The 19,284-nt window shown below is 42.9% G+C and overlaps 1 protein-coding gene across 1 annotated transcript in view; it reads right to left on the bottom strand.

Annotated features, from left to right (window-relative positions):
- Window positions 1-19,284, bottom strand: part of LOC124616432 — a 124,793-nt gene that overhangs the window by 26,452 nt on the left and 79,057 nt on the right. The window lies entirely within an intron of this gene.

Raw genomic sequence — 19,284 nt, 5'->3', positions numbered from 1 at the left:
GTATATTCGTTACAGAATTATACAGACAATCATATAGTAATGTAATCCCATAAATCGAATTTGGTTGTATGTATTTCCAATGTTTCTAAAGTATTTTACATATCTAGATAGCGTTATCAAGTAGAGTCGGTGTATTCTGTAGGTGCGTTGAATGAGGCTTGCCCTCAAGTCAGCACAGCATCTGGTGGAGAAAGCAGCTGGTGGAAGTTCTATAGAGAGACGTTGAGAGCCTTTAAAAAAGGTGATACGGCTGATGGAATAGTTGAGATTTGACAATATCACGGAAAACATTTCGTAATTTGGTGACAGTCGTCTTACTTCCAGATCTGGAGCTGAATTACCCTACTAAGTTAACTAGATATTTTCTTATTATTTTGATGAAATATTCTGAGCTATTCTTACGTATTACGTGACAGTGAGGTGGAAAATTTAATTTTTTGGCTGAAAGAAGGTTTTTGTAAGAATAAATTACAATTTCTTTCAACTTTTATTTTGTGAGAAATCTGTCTCTTTCTCCGTTAGCCAATACTACAGCAATTAGTTGTGTGCTACTGCAGTTATGTTATTTTAAGAGTAAATTACAATATTTTTCATCTTTTACTTTGGAGAAACCTGTCTCTTTCTGCCTTAGCCACTACTTCAGCAACTAGTTGTATGCTATTGCACTGCAGCCATAAATTCACATCACATTTGACACGTATATTTCAAGTCAGCTGTTTCTTCCTCCTCTAATGTACCTCGAAATGAGCACAATGACATGACGTTACGGAGTCCTAAGAAATCCTTGATTTCGTTCTGGAGGGCTGTGTAGCCTAAAAAAGCAGCTTTTCATAATCATGAGATGACTGACGGAATTTTCCAAATGTTATTAATAGTACATCCGCATCTATATGTTTACTCTGCATTTCACAATCAAGTGTTTGGCAAAGGGGTCATCGAACCACCCTGAAGCTATTTCTCTACCATTCCACTCTCGATTAACGCGTGGAGAAAATGAACATAGAAACTCTGATTTCACTCACATCATTACGACGATCATTTGTTCATACGAGGTTGGCGTCAGTAAAAATTTCGCCTTCAGAGGAGAAAGTTGGTGATTTAACTTTAGTGAAAAGATCTTGCCGCTACGAAAAAGGCATTTCTTTTAATTTTTGCCACCTCAACTCACTTACCATATATGTGATACACTCTCCCCTATTTCGCGGGTTATACAATACGAGGTGCCCTTGTTTGGGCTTCTTCGATGTCTTCCACCAGTCGTGTCTGGTAAGGATCCCGTACTACACAACAATAGTCTAGCAGGGGACGGACAAGCATTGTGTAGGCAGTCAATTTAGTAGACCTCTTGCAGCTTTCAACTGTTCGGCCGTAATTGCTAGGTATTTAGTTGAATTGGCAACCTTTAGATTTGTGTGATTTATCGTATAACCGAAAATTAACGGATTTCCCTTAGTCCTCATGTGGATCACTTCACATTTTCCTTATTTTGCGTCAACTCCGCTTTTCGCACCATAAAAACACCGTGTCTAAGTCGTTTTGCAATTGGTTTTCATCTTCTGATGACTCATCTGCAAACAAACTGATAGGGCTGCTCATATTTTGCCCAAAATTATTTATAACAATAACAGAGGTCCTATAACACTTTGATAGGGAACATCAGATATCATTCTTATTTTACTCGTTGACTTTCCGATATTTATTAGTTCATAGTCGAGATTTGCCAATATCGTGGAAAATATTTGGCGATTTGGTAATAGCCATCTTACTTCCAGGTCTGGAGCTTAAATATCCTACTTAGCTCTTCATATATTTGCTTATAATTTTGATGAAATATTCTGTACAACTCTTACTTATTAAGTGACAGTGAGTTAGGAAATTATTATTATTATTATTATTATTATTATTATTATTGCCACCACTTTTTAAGTGGTGGAGGTGGAAGAACGGAAACGTGGGATATTCATCTCTCATAATATTCGTAGTTACCGTAAGTACTCATCTTCAGAACAACAGCAAATATCCAGTCAGAAAAGGTACTGTAGGTATTTATGTGCGTAGAGTGTCATTATTTAGGATACATTCACAGTGACTGTGACAGTGTGAGGAGCAGGTGGGAGTGAACGAAGGTGTGATAGACCGTATCTCCTGTTTATTGCTTCCACAACGTGACAGTTTGCTGCAAAAGAAATTTTGTCCAGGGAGACTGAATGATAGTTATGGTTAAGGATGACTCATTCTAGACATTACTATCAGCGTTTTGTGTTCCTTGTTCCATGTTATGATGACAACTGCTTCTACTTTTATTTTGGCAGAAACTGGATTCGAAGTAGTACTGCACACATTAACTGGTTTCATTTTCTTCGCGGCATTTTGAGCCCACTGTTTTGGCAATTTGAAAGGTTTCCCTGCGCAGTAGAACTTCTTTATTTAGGAATTTATGTTCTATTTTTACTAAAACTCTCTTTGGATGCTAGTTTGCACTCTGTTGTCTTTTCTTTTATATTCCCCTGTTTTAGGGATAGAACCGACGAGATAATTCTTAAGAAAAATGTTTTATAAGTCTCTAATGGTCAAATGGCCTACTCAAAATCTTTATAGACTAACTACTAGAGATAATCCAAGAAACTAAAACGTATCTGGTGAACGTGCTTTTCTGTTTTCAGTATGGTTAAGACTAAAAAATAATTATAATTGTGATAGTTATTGGCTTATAATATTTAATTTGCAGTCATTGCAGCTGAGTATTTCTATCAACAACGCTCTAGTTCATAAACCTAGTTATAGAAATGGAAATAAAACTCAATGCTTATATATTTGGTTTTCCCTCCCTCGACAGCAGTGTCTTTGAGACACAATCTATACTCACATCTAAGGCTACTCAAGAAATGCGTCAGGTGTGTTGGCAGTATAAATGAAACTTGGTAACAAGGCATAACATGTTTTTCAAGTCTGTAAAATGGCTTGCTTCCTTGATGGAACTGAATTCTACTGCTAAATCCGCCTGATATTTTTTGTCACTTCCATTGCAAAACCCGAGTGATATTAGTTTAACGTATGACTTCGAGTTAACAGCTATGGTCATCAGACTAAGAATATCATTTCACATAGGAACTACAACTAATCACATCTTTTACATTGTGAGTTATGACGTCCAGCCACGAATAGGGACAATAAGAGAGAGTTGTCTAAATGTGAGGTTATGTGATCGCGTTTTATGAAGGCTGCGTTGGCTCTCAATTCCAACCTCGACGAAAGCCTACTGTTTAGCTGTTCTGCGACAGCTCGAAAATCAATAAGAAAATATTTAAAAACTTCACCAGCCAAATCTTTACTTTTAGTACCCCGTTGACTAAGGGTGGAAAACGTAACGAAACCATGTATTTGAAAACGTACCGATACCATACATTTTAAAACCCTTGCTTTTGGTTTTACAGACATTATTTTTGTTTTTTAACACAATTTTATTTATTAAATTGTAGCACTGAATAATTTATTAATTTGGTTTCCATAAACAATTACTCCAACGACCACATTTCCATACAACATGAGTATGACTCAGGGCAGGACCTAAACCGTTTTCTAGTCCAAAGTATGTAACAGCTTGCTACTTCATGCCAGTTTAGGCCCAGTCGTGTTACAGCTACTTAATGTTTTATTAAAATAGACTTTCATTGCAAGGCGAACATTGTAAGTTGTAATTCCTCTGTGTTAGTACAGAGCATATATCAACAGCTCTTTTCTGTTAGTTTGTGGAACACAAAAGTAAACATAAGACAGGAATTAATCATTACCAATAGATTCTGTCACATTATCTAAAACTGTTTGACAATGCTCAGGTGATTTACCGATTTTACGCCAGTAAAAACCTTGAGGTTCGGAGTCGTCATTAAGCCAGGTTTGAACTGCATTTTCGTCCAGAAATGTATCTTCTTGACGGCTGTTCGATAAGGGATGGGAAGGCTATGCGCTTGGAGACACAAGGTCAGAATATAAATGCATGAGCGACGAAATTCCAAAAAAAAAAAAAAACCTGGATAGGGTTTTTTGTGAAATGTGACCCAGTTTTGTTGGTCGTTTTTCTTAAACTGCCACCGAAATGTGGCACACCTGCTGCTTAGAAAAAGCCAGCTGCGAGAGACACTGCTCTCTGGAGCAGTTCATAATGTACAACACTTTTTCCACATCCAGATGCGAAATATTACCTGTTCACACTGCCCCTTATTCGGAGATATGTCATTTGTTGGGATTCATCCATTAATTTTTTCTTAATAAGTTAACATTAGGGCAATATAGCTCGTCACCAGCAATAATACTGAATAGCAATCTTCAGTGAGCTAAATGACGACCTTCAAGCACAAATCAAGTAATGTTATGTTAACCGGGGACCTAGAAACGACGGAGAGGCTCCGTCCCCGTCGCAGCTGCAGTGGTCCGCAACCCCACGACGACTACCGCAGTCCACTTCACCCCTCCGTCGCCCCACACCGAACCCAGGCTTATTGTGCGGTTCAGCCCCCGGTAGACCCCCCCCCCCCTCCCCCAGGGAACGTCTCACACCAGACGGGTGTAACCCCTATGTTTGTGTGGTTGAGTAATGGTGGTGTACGCGTACGTGGAGAACTTGTTTGCGCAGCAATCGCTGACATAGTGTAGCTGAGGTGGAATAAGGGGAACCGGCGTGCATTTGCCAAGGCAGATGGAAAACCGCCTAAAAACCACCCACAGACTGACCGGCTCATCGGACTTCGACGCAAATCCGCCGGGCGGATTCGTGCCGGGGACCGTCGCTCCTTCCCACCCGGAAAGCCGGGCGTTAGACCGCACGGCCAACCGGGCGGGCTAACAAAGTAATAGTCATCCCTTTGATATGTCTTGCTTCGAATTCAGGGTGCAGTACTCCTACAACAGACTTCTGAACCTTCCCATTCAATGCTAATGTACAACAAAGGTTAAGGTGGCCACAGTTCATCACAAATGTCAATAATCGAGACACTTGCGTATGGAAAATAATCGGTGCCAGAATGATCTTTCCTGAAACAAGAAAATTCTTTTCCGACGTAATTTTTCCAATAACTTTCGTCCCACACACGTACAAATGTTCTGCGCTACTTTTGCCTTCAGCCCTCAATTACTCAAAGTTTACAATATATTACAAATGTTAAATCTTTTTCCACTTGCGACTCTATTTTAGAACGCTGAAGTATGGGAAATCCAATACATAACTCCAAGACAAATACTTTAACTTCAAATAAAAAAAAGACATCTGTGAAATAAACTCATAGCAACCAACGCACTTTGTGTTACTGCACAATATTTAGGCCTACTTGTTTTATTGATTTCACACAGAAAATCAGACTACAACAATAACCAATTTATCCTTGGCAGTGCAAGAGCAAAACCGTGCCCGAGGTACACCGCGTCGCTAGCAACTGTTTGTCTTTGCTTATCTGCCATCTCTGGAATCAGTTGTGTACTTGAAGATGGACTTATAACTCGAAACCTATGCCACATAAGAACAACAAAGCTTTTTGAAACGAGGTAAAAATGTGTTTCGTTTCGTTAATATAAAGAGGGATCATACCATCGAATCAAGTGTCCAGAGGCCATTTCGGAAAGTATTTGGAATGTAGCCTTACATAGAAGCAATACGGAAACAAGAAGACAATAGAAGCTTTTGAAATGTGGTGTTACAGAATAATGCTGAAGATTAGATGGACATGTCGGATAACCAATGATAAAAGTATCGGAGAGAAAAGAGCATAATGCAGAACTTGAGTAAAAGAAGAAGAGACAATTTGAAAGGCTTCAAGGAACAGTTAAGTTCATAACCGGAAGAAGTTTGTAGAAATTGTAAAGGGAGACTAAGGCTTTAATATAGGAATAAGATTCAGAAGTCTACAGAATGCAATGGTTAGAAACGTATGAAAGGACTCGCTCAATGCATCAAACCAGTCATCAGACCTATCACTACAACAGCAGTAACATAACGACAGATGGTGTAAGGTCCCAAAATTGAATACTGAGATAAAAGATTTAAGTTTGCAAATGGCTTAGTGTTTTATGGCTTTAAGCAACTCACACCTTACAGCAACAAGTTAAACTCGTATAAGCTATTGAAAATTCCTACTTCATGTCCCGGTGCATGCTTTAGAAGATAATGCACTAATATAAGTTCAAATCATTTAGCTAGCTCCAGTACTTGCGCACATTATTTATCATCAACTTCATCGTCATCATAAGGTACTTCTGTCATTAACTGATGTGGCGTCTCCAAGTACTGAACTCAGGGAGATCTGCACCTCCTTCTGTGAGAAACGGTGTCGGTGATATTTACCCAGATGATTTCAACGATCTTCCTCAGGTTTTTTGTCCCGTGGGCCTGGTCGTCTCTCTTGTGGTCTGTCTTCGTCTCTTTAACTCCATTTCAGTACCGTACTGCCTTTGTACATCGGTCATCATTTCTTCTGGGAATATGGCTGACCCGATAACGTTTCATAGTTTCTGTTCTCTTCCGGATACACTTGACGTCGGTAATTGATCTGATGTCTCCTAACCTTTTTGTGTTTGCTTTTAAATCTCGACATAGACCGTTCCATGCCCTGCGGTACAGTTCCAAGTTTCCGCCCTGTATATGCATGAAGTGTCCGGGTCTCACAAAAACTGGGAGGATACACTGATCAAAAACAGGTTTTTCACTGCCATATTCCACACGAGTTAGGTTAATCTCTTCCAAATGGTTGTTAGAGTATTTTGATGCGTCGAACGATTTCCAGTCTTAACGTCTCCCGTCATATTTACAAGCTGCCCGAGATAGATCTATTCTCTGACAGTGTCGAGCTGTATGTTCTGGAGTTTTACGTTTCCTACTGCGCTCCATTTACTAGACATATTTTAAAGGAAAATGTTTATGTTCAGTCCCACTGCGTGATACACCGAGGCGAGATCCGACAGCAAAGTCTGCAGTTCTGAAAACCATGTACCAATACTACAATGTCATCTGCACATCGCAGGTTATTGAGCCTGTTCTCTTTAATTCTAATTCATTCCCTATGCAGTTGATGCGCAGTCAGTAGACGAAGTAAAGATTTTTGAAAGTGCTCTGAAGTTTCCTCGCCAGTAAACTTCAGAAGACAAAGAGAGAACTCATCACAACTATGAATAGTATCAATTTTCGAGTAATCAGTAGCATATTTGGATTCCGAAAGCAGTATAACCGGAACATTGGTGCGAAGAGAGGTCAGTTAATGTTGTAGTTAGCTTTTGTTTTGCACGCAGACGACCATAAAAATTACCGATGAAATTTGGAAAACTCATTTTCATTGGTAAGTCGCTCTATTGTTGTAGTCTACTTCTGGCCGATCATTAGCCTTCTCTTAGCTTATAAATCTTGTTTTGTTCTCTTAAAGGGATGTTAAAATAGTATCATTGATTTTCATTTCTTTTCGTAATATTTTACATAATTCGGAATACTCTATCATATAAGGATGATATCCAGTTTTGTCTTTCATTCTAAGTTTAAGTCAATTTCTAGTTTTAACACGAAATTTTTCTAAATTGATATTTAGTCATACTTGAACCTCCAACTTCCTGTGCACTTGTCAATGGTTTCTCCCAGATCTTCATCCACTGTATTCTGAGAACTTGCTACAAGTTTTCTTTGTTTTGTCTGTCGCAGTCTTTACAACCCGCAGGAAGGCAGGCAAGCGAGCTGCCCATGACTTCCTACTGCCGGAACTTGAATGTTGCAGGCACTGTACATCGCCAGACCCCCGTCGGCTGCAGTGGCGAACTGAATGGCCCAACGCTGAGCTGCCTTGGTCATCTACGTCATCGAAGGTGGAGTCCTGTCGCAACAAAGCTGAATAGGGCAACAATAAATACTCGTCATTCAAACTTTAATAGTACCATGTCTTCGACTACTGTCGCCACCGAGACGAATTCGATGCCACCCTTCGGTCCCATGTGTGCCCATCAGCTTTGACTACGTGTAGCTGCACGATCCAGTAGCTGACGGTCTACAAGCCAGTGCTAGACCTGATGGCAGAGCTTCTCAAGCCAGTGTCACTAAGAGAGTACCACCTCGACGGGCCAACTGCTTCTCCATCACTACTCTCCACTATGATGCATCTTGATAAATCTCCACTCACACAATTCAGCACCACCTCCGCAAAGCGCGAACAACTCTTATGGAGAGAACTTTGGCCAGTTCAATGTGATTTGAATAAGCCAGTTTCTCCTAAGTCTGACAACCAAACAACTGCTTCCAGTTAGCTTGAAGCCTGTTGTGAAACTTTTTCCAGTATATTTGTTCTCCTTTCTGTATATTACATTCTGCTGCAGCAAACATTAAAGGCATATCTGCAAGTCCATGTTATGAGTAATGCTCCATTTTCTACGAACAGGTCACAGATACATCACAAACTTTTTTTTTCACCAACTTCGATGCAGAAACAATGGTAGTTTACAAACAAGTGCGCCTTAAGCATTGCTCATTCAACGTACATTAATACTGAAAATATTCATCTTCGACCATTGGTTCCTGATCTCAAAATACTCCCTTTAAGGTAGTGAGACTTCTGTGTGTTTTGAGCCTAATGTTTTGAGACAAACTGAATACAACGGTATCCCACAAGTATGTGGCTAATCTATTGGTAGTGGTATTATTTTATCTGAGTGGGTTGTAACAATATGCAACGTGATCCGAGACTTCATATTACTTGTTCCAAACTAAGCTAACCTCCTTATTTGAACATCTCTATCCAGCAGCAGGATTTGAGTTCTGAGTCAACTGGCCTATGTTGGTAGCTGCTGAAATCTAAACGTAAGTATCATTTTATAAAAATTCTGTCCTCATATTCATATATGTTTTGGTCATTGCATTTAATGAGCCTGCACGAACTGACTAAACAACATTCATGACACCAGCTTCTTGCATCCGTAAATTCTGTGTGGTGCACACTACAGCTTTATGGTTTGGTGTTGCCTCTGTTTATCCACACACTTTCACCTTTTTAATTTTTGATACTTTCAAAACGTTGCTTGTAATGTTCTCAGTCGATTCGTCCGATAAAAACAATTTCTACTCCATCAAAAAAGCTCTGAACTGAATTATTCTTGGCGTATAAGCGACATCGCGATGACCACGATGGCAACTTGAACTAATAATAGTAAAAAACAAATGTACATTTGAGAAGTCAGTTACGAATAGGTCAATGCTGTTGAGTCACAAATCGCAATGGAGCCACATCCCTAAATCACGTGTTCAGGACATTCTCCAGAATGTTTTGAACAAGAGAAAAGTGTGTGCTAATTTCGTCCCACACCCTGACTTGCGAATAAAAATAACGAAGCACGGACGCCTGGAACGACTTGACTGAAAAACAAAACGCAGATAATTCTTTTCTGGGAAAAAATCATCATGGGTGACGAGACTTGGTGTCATCAACATGAACCCACAAAAAATAACAAATTGCAGAAATTCACTTGAAGGGTCAACGCTTTGGCGACGTGTGTGACTTTCAACCATTCTGAGAGACGAGTTGAACAGCTTCCAAAAACAGGAACTTTTCTGAGAGTTTCACGAGGTTGTACGATCGTTCTGCGCCTTGGACTCAAGTGCGTGTGTGTGTGTGTGTGTGTGTGTGTGTGTGTGTGTGTGTGTGTATGTGTGTGTGTGTGTGTGTGTGTGCAGGGGGAGGGGGCTATGTAGAACGCTTGAAACATTAAAACATCCATATTAACTTTTCTGTACTTTTTTATTCACTCAGCACCAAGCTCTTTACGGGACATTCTGGATTGCTCGTCACCTTCCATGGCCACTATGTTGGCATTACCTCGTATAAACGATACGCAGATTGTACCAAAACATCATATGTTTGACTCGAGAAGCTTAAAAGGAGTTATTATGGCGTGAAATCCTCAAACAACACATTTCGAAAACGATGTTGACAAGCGACGTTGTAGTGGCTGATTGTTCTCGAATGAAAAACTATAAAGCCAACTTTTGTGATCGAGTTTTTGTATTAATATCTGCAAGAAACGCTTCACTCACCGGTTCCAGTAGCAGAATAGAAGGTCAATTAGATTGCCTACTAGATACGCCTCTCTACTCGCCTCGTACGTTTAGTGCGACTGCAATAGGTGGTATTGTTTACCGCCGAACGTGCATGATATCAGTCGTAAATTCACGAACATCGTGTGAGACTAGTGCACTTTCCCAGCCGGTGAGAAATCGTCCATTAGCGACGAGCTGGTGTGTTTGTGGCTGTAATTGCACTTGAGCAGTGAGCAGCAGCTGAGCTATGACATGGGATTGCCAGTCAATGTACTCGGCAGACACTGTGCAAACACTGGCGCTGCAGCGTAATCACCCCGAGGTAATGTGCGTGCCCCGTGCGTGAGACGCGACGCCGTTCCTGCTGTCACCATCCACTGCGTGTCACAGCGGAGAGTATGAATGAACCTCGTAAAATGCCTCTAATAATTCTCCCACTGCCAACAGAGGCTCATCTCCCTACCAGTAAAGTTTGTTCATTACGGCGATGTCCAGTTTCACATCTGCTATGAGTTTCACATCTGCGGCGAAATCCTAGTCGCCGGGAATTGCTTCAGAATGGATTTGACGGTACGTTGTCGTTTCCATTACGTCTGTCGATCAGAGAGTCATTACTTCCTTTTTAACAGTTTTCGCATGTGTCCTTAAGCATATTGTCCAGGTAGTTGCGTAGCATTCGTAACCTTTGATATTTTCAAATTGAGATTGATCATCTGGCATTTTCAGATGTAGTGATGATTATTCTTCATGTGAAGCCGTATTCGAGTGCATTAAATCCCCGCCATGCCATCCAGAATTAGCTTTGCTGTGGATAATTTAATTACATGTAATAATATAATTTAGGTGAATGCTAGGGTAGCTTCTTTGAGTCCACACCCGATTTCTTCCGCATAGTTGTTTAACGAGATCGTGCATCTTCTCGATGTAGCAACATAGACAAAGTAATCGTCAGGAATGCCCCAGGGAAGTGAGAGAGAACAGTCTTGTTCTCCGTACAGACTGTTCAGAAAGTATTCGTTCAAGTTAATACAAGTGGTAGAGAACATCAAAACATATATACTTATAACATTATACAAAATACTTTACGGTATAGGCTGCAGTGTTCTCTAACCAAAATGAATAAATATATTTAGTTATAGTACATATGTGCCTGACGGCGCTTTCGGACGCTGGGGGACGATTTGCACAAAAGATAGTTTAGTATGTTAATTACAGCCGTGGCATTCACAAGAACTGCTCGAGTGCGCGACCATCTGCCTGTATGCACGCAGTATATCGTCGGACCATTGACTGTCATGTCTGTTCGACGATTCCTGGCAGGTCCGCAAATGGTACCAGAAGAGACGGCAGTTCTTAGTGACGAAATGGTCTTCTGTTTCCTCAACGATTTCATACACCAACTGTTTCATATGCTACGAGAGCGAGAAATCCAGACACATGAGATCAGGCTATCTCGTTGCCCAGGCCACAGGGCGAACTCAACCGATCCATCGATTCCTGAAGGTGGCTCTCAGATGATTCCTCACAGCAATGCTGAAGTGGGAGGCAGTTCTCTTTCAGAGGTACACTATGTAATAAAAAGTATCCGGACGTCCCCAAAAACATACGTTTTTCATATTAGGTGCATTGTGGTGCCACCTACTGCCAGGTACTCCACATCAGCGACCTCAGTAGTCATTAGACACCGTGAGAGAGCAGAATGGGGTGCTCCGCGAAACTCACGGACTTCGAACATTCTCAGGTGATTGGGTGTCGTTTGTGTCATCCGTCTATACGTGACATTTCCACACTCCTAAACGTCCATAGGTCCACTGTTTCCGACGTGATAATGAAATGTAAACGTGAGAGGAGACGTTCAGCACAAAAGCGTACAGGCCTACCTCGTCTGTTGACTGACAGACGCCGCCGACAGTTGAAATGGGTCGTAACGTGTAATAGGCAGACGTCTATCCAGACCATCACACAGGAATTCCAAACTGTATCAGGATCCACTGAAACTACTATGATAGTTAGGCGGGAGGTGAGAAAACTTGGATTTAATGGTCGACCGGCTGCTCATAAGCCTCATATCACGCCGGTAAATGCCAAACGACGCCTCGCTTGGTGTGAGCAGCGTAAAAATTAGACGATTGAACAGTTCAAACACGTTGTGTGGAGTGACGAATCACGGTACACTATGTGGCGATCCGATGGCAGGGTGTGGGGATGGTGAAAGCTCGGTGAACGTCATCTGCCAGCGTGTGTAGTGCCAACAGTAAAATTCGGAGGCGGTGTGGTCGTGTTTTTCATGGAGGGGGCTTCCACCCCGTGTTGTTTAGCATGGCACTACTACAGCACGGGCCTACATTGATGTTTTAAGCATGTTCTTACTTCCCACTGTTGAAGAGCAATTCGGAGATGGCGATTGCATCTTTCAACACGCTCGAGCACCTGTTCATAATGCACGGCCTGTGTCGTAGTGGTTACACTATAAAGACATCCCTGTAATGGACTGGCCTGCACAGATTCCTGGCCTTAACCCTCTAGAACACCTTTGGGATGTTTTGGAACGCCGACTTCGTGCCAGACCTCACCGACCGACATCGATACCTCTCCTCCGTGCAGCACTCCGTGAAGCATGGGTTGCGATTCCCCAATAAACCTTCCAGCACTTGACTGAATGTATGCCTGCGGGAGTAAAAGCTGCCATCAAGGCTAAGGGTTGGTCCAACACCGTATTGAATACCTGCATTAGCGACGGAGGGCGCCAAGACGTTGTAAGTCACTTTCAGCCAGGTGTTCGGATGTTTTTGATCACATAGTGTACACCCTCGAGCTGTTCTGGCAACATACAGTAAGTTCCACAGTTTTGGATGTCAGCATACATTCCCAGTAAGCGACGCCAACACAAGATCTTACGTCCACTAACATAAGGTTCCCTAACATTACAAGTTGACTTCAGAGACCACAGTTTCCTTTTCGAGATATGTTTGTTTTGATGTTCTGTTTTTCCTGTATTAATTTGAACGAATATTTTCAGATCACGGTGTATTCATTAGCGATCTGTTGGTTAGAGTGAGCAACAATCTGCTACTGTTTATTGATAACTCTGTAGTGACAGGAAAGTGTCGTCGCTGAATGACTGTAGGAGGATACATGTTGACTTAAATGGAATGAGTCTCAGGTGTGATGAATGGAAGATTACTCTAAATGCGGAAAAATCTAAGATAATGAAGATGACTAGGAAAGCGAATGCCGTAACGTATGAATACATTAATAGTGGTGTCCTGCTTCACACAATCACGTCCTTTACATACGTCAGCATTACTTTGCAAAGCGACATGAAATCGAATGATTGGTTAATGTACCCTACTGGCCATTAAAATTGCTACACCACGAAGATGCTACAGACGCGAAATTTAGCCGACAGGAAGAAGATGCTGTGATATGCAAATGATTAGCTTTTCAGATCATTCACACAAGGTTGGCGCCTGTGGCAACACCTACAACGTGCTGACATGAGGAAAGTTTCCAACCGATTTCTCATACACAAACAGCAGTTGACAGGCGTTGCCTGGTGAACGCTGTTGTGATGCCTCGTGTAAGGAGGAGAAATGTGTACCATCACGTTTCCGACTTTGATAAAGGTCGGATTGTAGCCTATTGCGATAGCGGTTTATCGTATCGCGACATTGCTGCTCGCGTTCGTCGAGATCCAATGACCGTTAGCAGGACATGGAATCGGTGGGTTCAGGAGGGTAGTACGGAACGCCGTGCTGGATTCCAACGGCCCCGTATCACAAGCAGTCGAGATGACAGGCATCTTACCCGCATGGCTGTAACCTATCGTGCAGCCGCGTCTCGATCCCTGAGTCAACAGATGGGGACGTTTGCAACAGAATAACCATCTGAACGAACAGTTCGACGACGTTTGCAGCAGCATGGACTATCAGCTCGGAGACCATGGCTGCGGTTACCCTTGGCGCTGCATCACAGACAGGAGCGCCAGCGATGGTGTACTCAACGACGAACCTGGGTGCATGAATGGCAAAACGTTCTTTTTTCGGATGAATCCAGGTTCCGTTTACCGCACCATGATGGTAGCATCCGTGTTTGGCGACATTACGGTGAACGCACATTGGAAGCTTGTATTCGTCATCGCCATACTGGCGCATCACCCGGCGTGATGGTATGGGGTGCCATTGGTTACAAGGCTCGGTCACCTCTTGTTCGCACTGTCGGCACTTTGAACAATGGTCGTTACATTTCAGGTGTGTTACGACCCGTGGCTCTATCCCTTCAGGTGGATAATGCATGACCGCATGTTGCAGGTCCTGTACGGGCCTTTCTGGATATAGAAAATGTTCGACTGCTGCCCTGGCCAGCAGATTTTCCAGATCTCTCACCAATTGAAAACGTCTGGTCAATGGTGGCCTAGCAACTGGTTCGTCACAATACCCTAGTCACTACTCTTGATAAACTGTGGTATTGTGTTGGAGCTGCATGGGCAGCAGGTATACCTGTACGCGCCATTCAAGCTCTGTTTGGCTCAATGCCCAGGCGTATCAAGGCCGTTATTACGGGCAGAGGTGGTTGTTCTGGGTACTGATTTCCCCGTATCTATGCAGTCAAATTGCGTGAAAATGTAACCACATGTCAGTTCTAGTACAATATATATGTCCAATGAATACCCATTTATCATCTGCATTTCTTCCTGGTGCAGAAATTTTAATTGCCAGTAGTGTAGTTATACGGAAGGTGAATAGTTGACCACGATTTATTGGGAGAATTGTAGGGAAGACTAAGTGTGCGACTCATTTGTAGCGTCAGCACATCTGCACCAGCTTTGTCGAACTGTGGCAAGGCAGGTCGGAAAGCTGCCTGGGCGGGAATACCATCTACGCTGCATGGTGCAAGGGCTACGTCGCTGCACTGGTGAACTGGATTGGCATATGTCAAGTTCTGTTTCTGGATCACCTGGGTCCCGACGCGTTGGAATGACAGAGACTAGGTGAGTGATTACAGATCCTGGCAGTTCCAGCCTAGCAATATGTGTCTGTATCAATTACTCGCACCGAGAACTTCTCCACACCAGTCGACGATCTGATATGAATCACCCAGCCTCCCCTACAGCTAGCTGTTGCCACCGCTGTTCTACAGGCAACTGCTAGGCCTCATACTGCTTGTGCTTGAACGCACACCATCCATCTTGGGTCTCCTGCAGGCTGACATCCAGGCTCCAAGAATTTCTGGGTTAACACTCTGCAAATGAGGGCAACTCGTTCCTATCCTGCTGCTGCTGTCTTTTGGCATTCAGCGCTTCCGCACCCGGCTGTCGGTGGTACGCTGAAGCGGCCACACGCCACAAAGTGACTGACCGGGTTACTCTGCCTGCCAGAGTACAAGCACCGCTAGCACACTACCGGTATTATGCTGACACACACGCTGCCACTTGAGGCCATCGCAAGACACTTGTGACGTCGTCTTTGATGTTGTATGAGGTTGTGTTAGATGACGAGAAGTTTTGATTTAGTAAAGATAAAGGCACCAGATAGGCAATAGCAAAACTAAAGAAAAATCAAGACACGTCTAATAGGATCTGACCTGGAAAAAGTGCTCGATAGTGTAAAATGGTGTAACATGTTAGAAATTCCAAGAACAATAAGGGTAAGCTATGGGGTGAGACGTGTAATATACAATATGACAAGAGCCAAGAGGGAATAACAAGAGTGGGACGACCAAGAACAACGTGCTCAGATTAAGAAGGGTGCAAGGCAAGGTTGTAGTCTTTCTCTGCTACTCTCCAGTCTGTACATCGTGGAAGCAATGATGAATAATAAAGAAAGGTTCACGAAACGGATAAAATTTCGAGGTGAAAGGAAATCAATGATACGGTTCCATGACGACATTGCTATCCTTAATGAAAGTGAAGTATTACATGATCTACTGGATGGAATGACCAGTCTGATGAGTACAGAATATGAATTGAGAGTGATTCAAAGAAAGACGAAGGTAATGAGAAGTATCAGAAATAGGAAATCAGTAGTTCAGTATTGATAGTCGCGAAGTGGATGAAGTTAAGGAATTTTGCAACCAAGGTAGCAAAGAAACAAAGGACGGAGCTAGGCGTGCTGCTAGCAGACTAACACTGGCAGAAAGGGCATTACTAGCCAAGAGACGTCTCCTAGCATCAAACATAGACCTTAATTTGAGGAACAAATGTCTGAGAATGTTCGTTTGGATCAAAGCATTGTATGGTAGTGAAACAGAACAGAATCGAAGCATTTGGGTTGTGGTGCTACAGGCGAATGTTTAAAATAAGGTGGACTGATGAGGTAAGGAATGAGGAGGTCCTGCGCAGAAACGGAGAGGAAAGGAATATATGGAAAACACTGAAAAAGGTAGGACATCTGTTAAGATACATGGTACTAGAGGGAGGCTATAGAGGGGATAGAGGGGAAAAACTGTACAGAAAGAGAGAGCTTGGAATACACCCAGCAAAATACTCGTAGTTGAGTATGTAGGTTGCAAGTGCTGCTCTGAGTTGAAGAGGTTGGTATGGTGGTCTGGAGAGGAATTCGTAGCGGGTTGCACCAGACTAGAAAAAAATTCTCTTGAAGAATAAAAGTATGATGCTAACTTTTCTGCATTTCAGATTACAAGGCCATCAAAGAAATGATCCTCGAATACAGTGCCTTGCTCAACCATTCCAAGAAAATCATCCTGATGATTGTGAGGCTACCAGCTCGTAATACATGCTCGAACAGTGTTAGAACATTTGGGATTCCACATGCTCGTTTTAAAAGAAGACGTCGAAGTTTTTCAGAGGCGTGCTGCTAGATTTATTACCTACAGGTTTGAACAGCGCGTGAGTAATACGGAGATGCTTCATGAACTCAAACGGCAATCCTTGGAGCGAAGAAGATGATCTATTAACGAAAGACTATTGAGAAAGTTTGGAGCACTGCTATTCGTGATATACTGCATAACGATTCTAGTGCCACCAACATACATCTTGCATAAATATTGTAAACACAAAATAAAGGTAAACAGGGTTCGTATAGAAGATTATACATAGTTACTGAAGTTAAAATCTTCTCGGTTATTAGGCCACGTCATATTTCTACTAAAATGATCGATGTTTCGACCGCTCTGCTGGGATCTTCCTCAGGATATTCTGGGGTCCACTACTGCTAGAAGACTGTCAGAGACGAATGTCGCGTCCTCTTATAAAGGAGAGTTTTCTCGCGTTCGTGCTGGAGAAGTGATAGATTTGGTTAAAATTCATATGGCTACCATTGGTGGGCCATAATCATAGGCTAAAATTCCCGCCCTGATGCAGAAGAAGAGACGTTGTTGGCTAATCTCCTGTGGATACCATTTGCGGCCCACCGTCGTTGGATAGAAAGGCACTATTCCATACTTACACTGGAGAAGGGTTATTGACTGAAATTCCTGTTACTGCTATCGGTTGGTCGTCATCATTGGCTAGATTCGAAACGGACAGAGCTAGAGAGGGGGAATGTTTACCAAAAATATTATCGTCCGCCGAGGTGACTTGCAGCATTAAGGAACACGAACGGCACATGCGGCTAAAACAGAGTGAAAAATCGGCAGTAGCGGAACGTCATGACAACTGTAGCTCTGACATCGATTTTAACAACGTGCGTGTGCTGGCTAAGGAAATAAACATCCATAGAAGGAAGGTCCGAGAAGCGGTTGAAATTTCCAAGACTGAATTAATTCAATAGAGAGGACGGCTATAGGCTTCCGGCATCGTAGCTCCCCGCCATCAAGGAAGCGAATACGCGGCCGTGGTTCGCGAGCGACATAAACAACGCGCTGCAGGTCACCTCGGCGGACAATAATATTTTGGTAAACATTCCCTCTGTCTTGGTCTCTTCGTTTCGAATCTAGCCAATGATGACGACCAACCAATAGCAGTAGCAGGAATTTCAACCAATAACCCTTCTCCAGTGTGGGTGTGGAATACTGCCTTTCTATCCAATGAGGGTGGGCCGCCGTTGGTATCCACAGGAGATTAGCCAACAACAACCCTTCTTCTGCATCAGAGCGGGAATATTAGCCTATGACTATGGCCTACCAATGGTAGCCATATTAATTTTAAACAATACTATCACTTCTCCAGCACGAACGCGAGAAAACTCCCCTTTATATGAGGACGCGACACTTGTCACTGACAGTGTTCTAGCAGTAGTGGACACCAGAATATCCTGAGGAACATCCCAAATGGTTCAAATGGGTCTGAGCACTATGGGACTTAACATCTATGGTCATCAGCTCCGTAGAACTTAGAACTACTTAAACCTAACTAACCTAAGGACATCACACACATCCACGCCCGAGGCAGGATTCGAACCTGCGACCGTAGCGGTCACGCGGTTCCCGACTGAAGCGCCTAGAACCGCACGGCCACACCGGCCGGCTAGGAACATCCCAGCACAGGGGTCGAAATGTCGATCATAAATGTCGATCATTTTAGTAGAACTACGACGCGGCCTAATAACCCAGAAAATTTTACACTACTGGCCAATGAAATTTCTACACCAAGAAGAAATGCAGATTATAAATCGGAATTCATTGGACAAATATATTATAATAGAACTGTCATGTGATTACATTTTCACGCAGTTTGGGTGCATAGATCCTGAGAAATCAGTACCCAGAACAACCACCTCTGGCCGTAATAATGGCCTTGATACCCCTGGGCATTGAGTCAAACAGAGCTTGGATGACGTGTACAGGTATAGCTGCCCATGCAGCTTCAACACGATACCACAGTTCATCAAGAGTAGTGACTGGCGTATTGTGACGAGCCAGTTGCTCAGCCACCATTGACCAGACGCTTCAATTCGCGAGAGATTCAATTGGTGAGAGATCTGGAGAATGTGCTGACCAGAGCAGCAGTCGAACATTTTCTATATTCAGAAAGGCCCGTACCGGACTTGCAACATGCGGTCGTGCCTTATCCTGCATAAATGTAGGGTTTCGCAGGGATCGAATGAAGGGTAGAGCCTCGGGTCGTAACACATCTGAAATGTAACGTCCACTGTTCAAAGTGCCGTCAATGCGAACAAGAGGTGACCGAGGTGTGTAACCAGTGGCACCCCATACCATCAGGCCGGGTGGTACGCCAGTATGGCGATGACGAATATACGCTTCCAATGTGCGTTCACCGCGATGTCGCCAAACACGGATGCGACCATGGTGATGCTGTAAACAGAACCTGG

The sequence above is a fragment of the Schistocerca americana genome, chromosome 5 (genome assembly GCF_021461395.2).
Source record: "Schistocerca americana isolate TAMUIC-IGC-003095 chromosome 5, iqSchAmer2.1, whole genome shotgun sequence".
NCBI lineage: Eukaryota > Metazoa > Arthropoda > Insecta > Orthoptera > Acrididae > Schistocerca > Schistocerca americana.
This window is presented reverse-complemented; position numbering and strand designations above follow the sequence as displayed.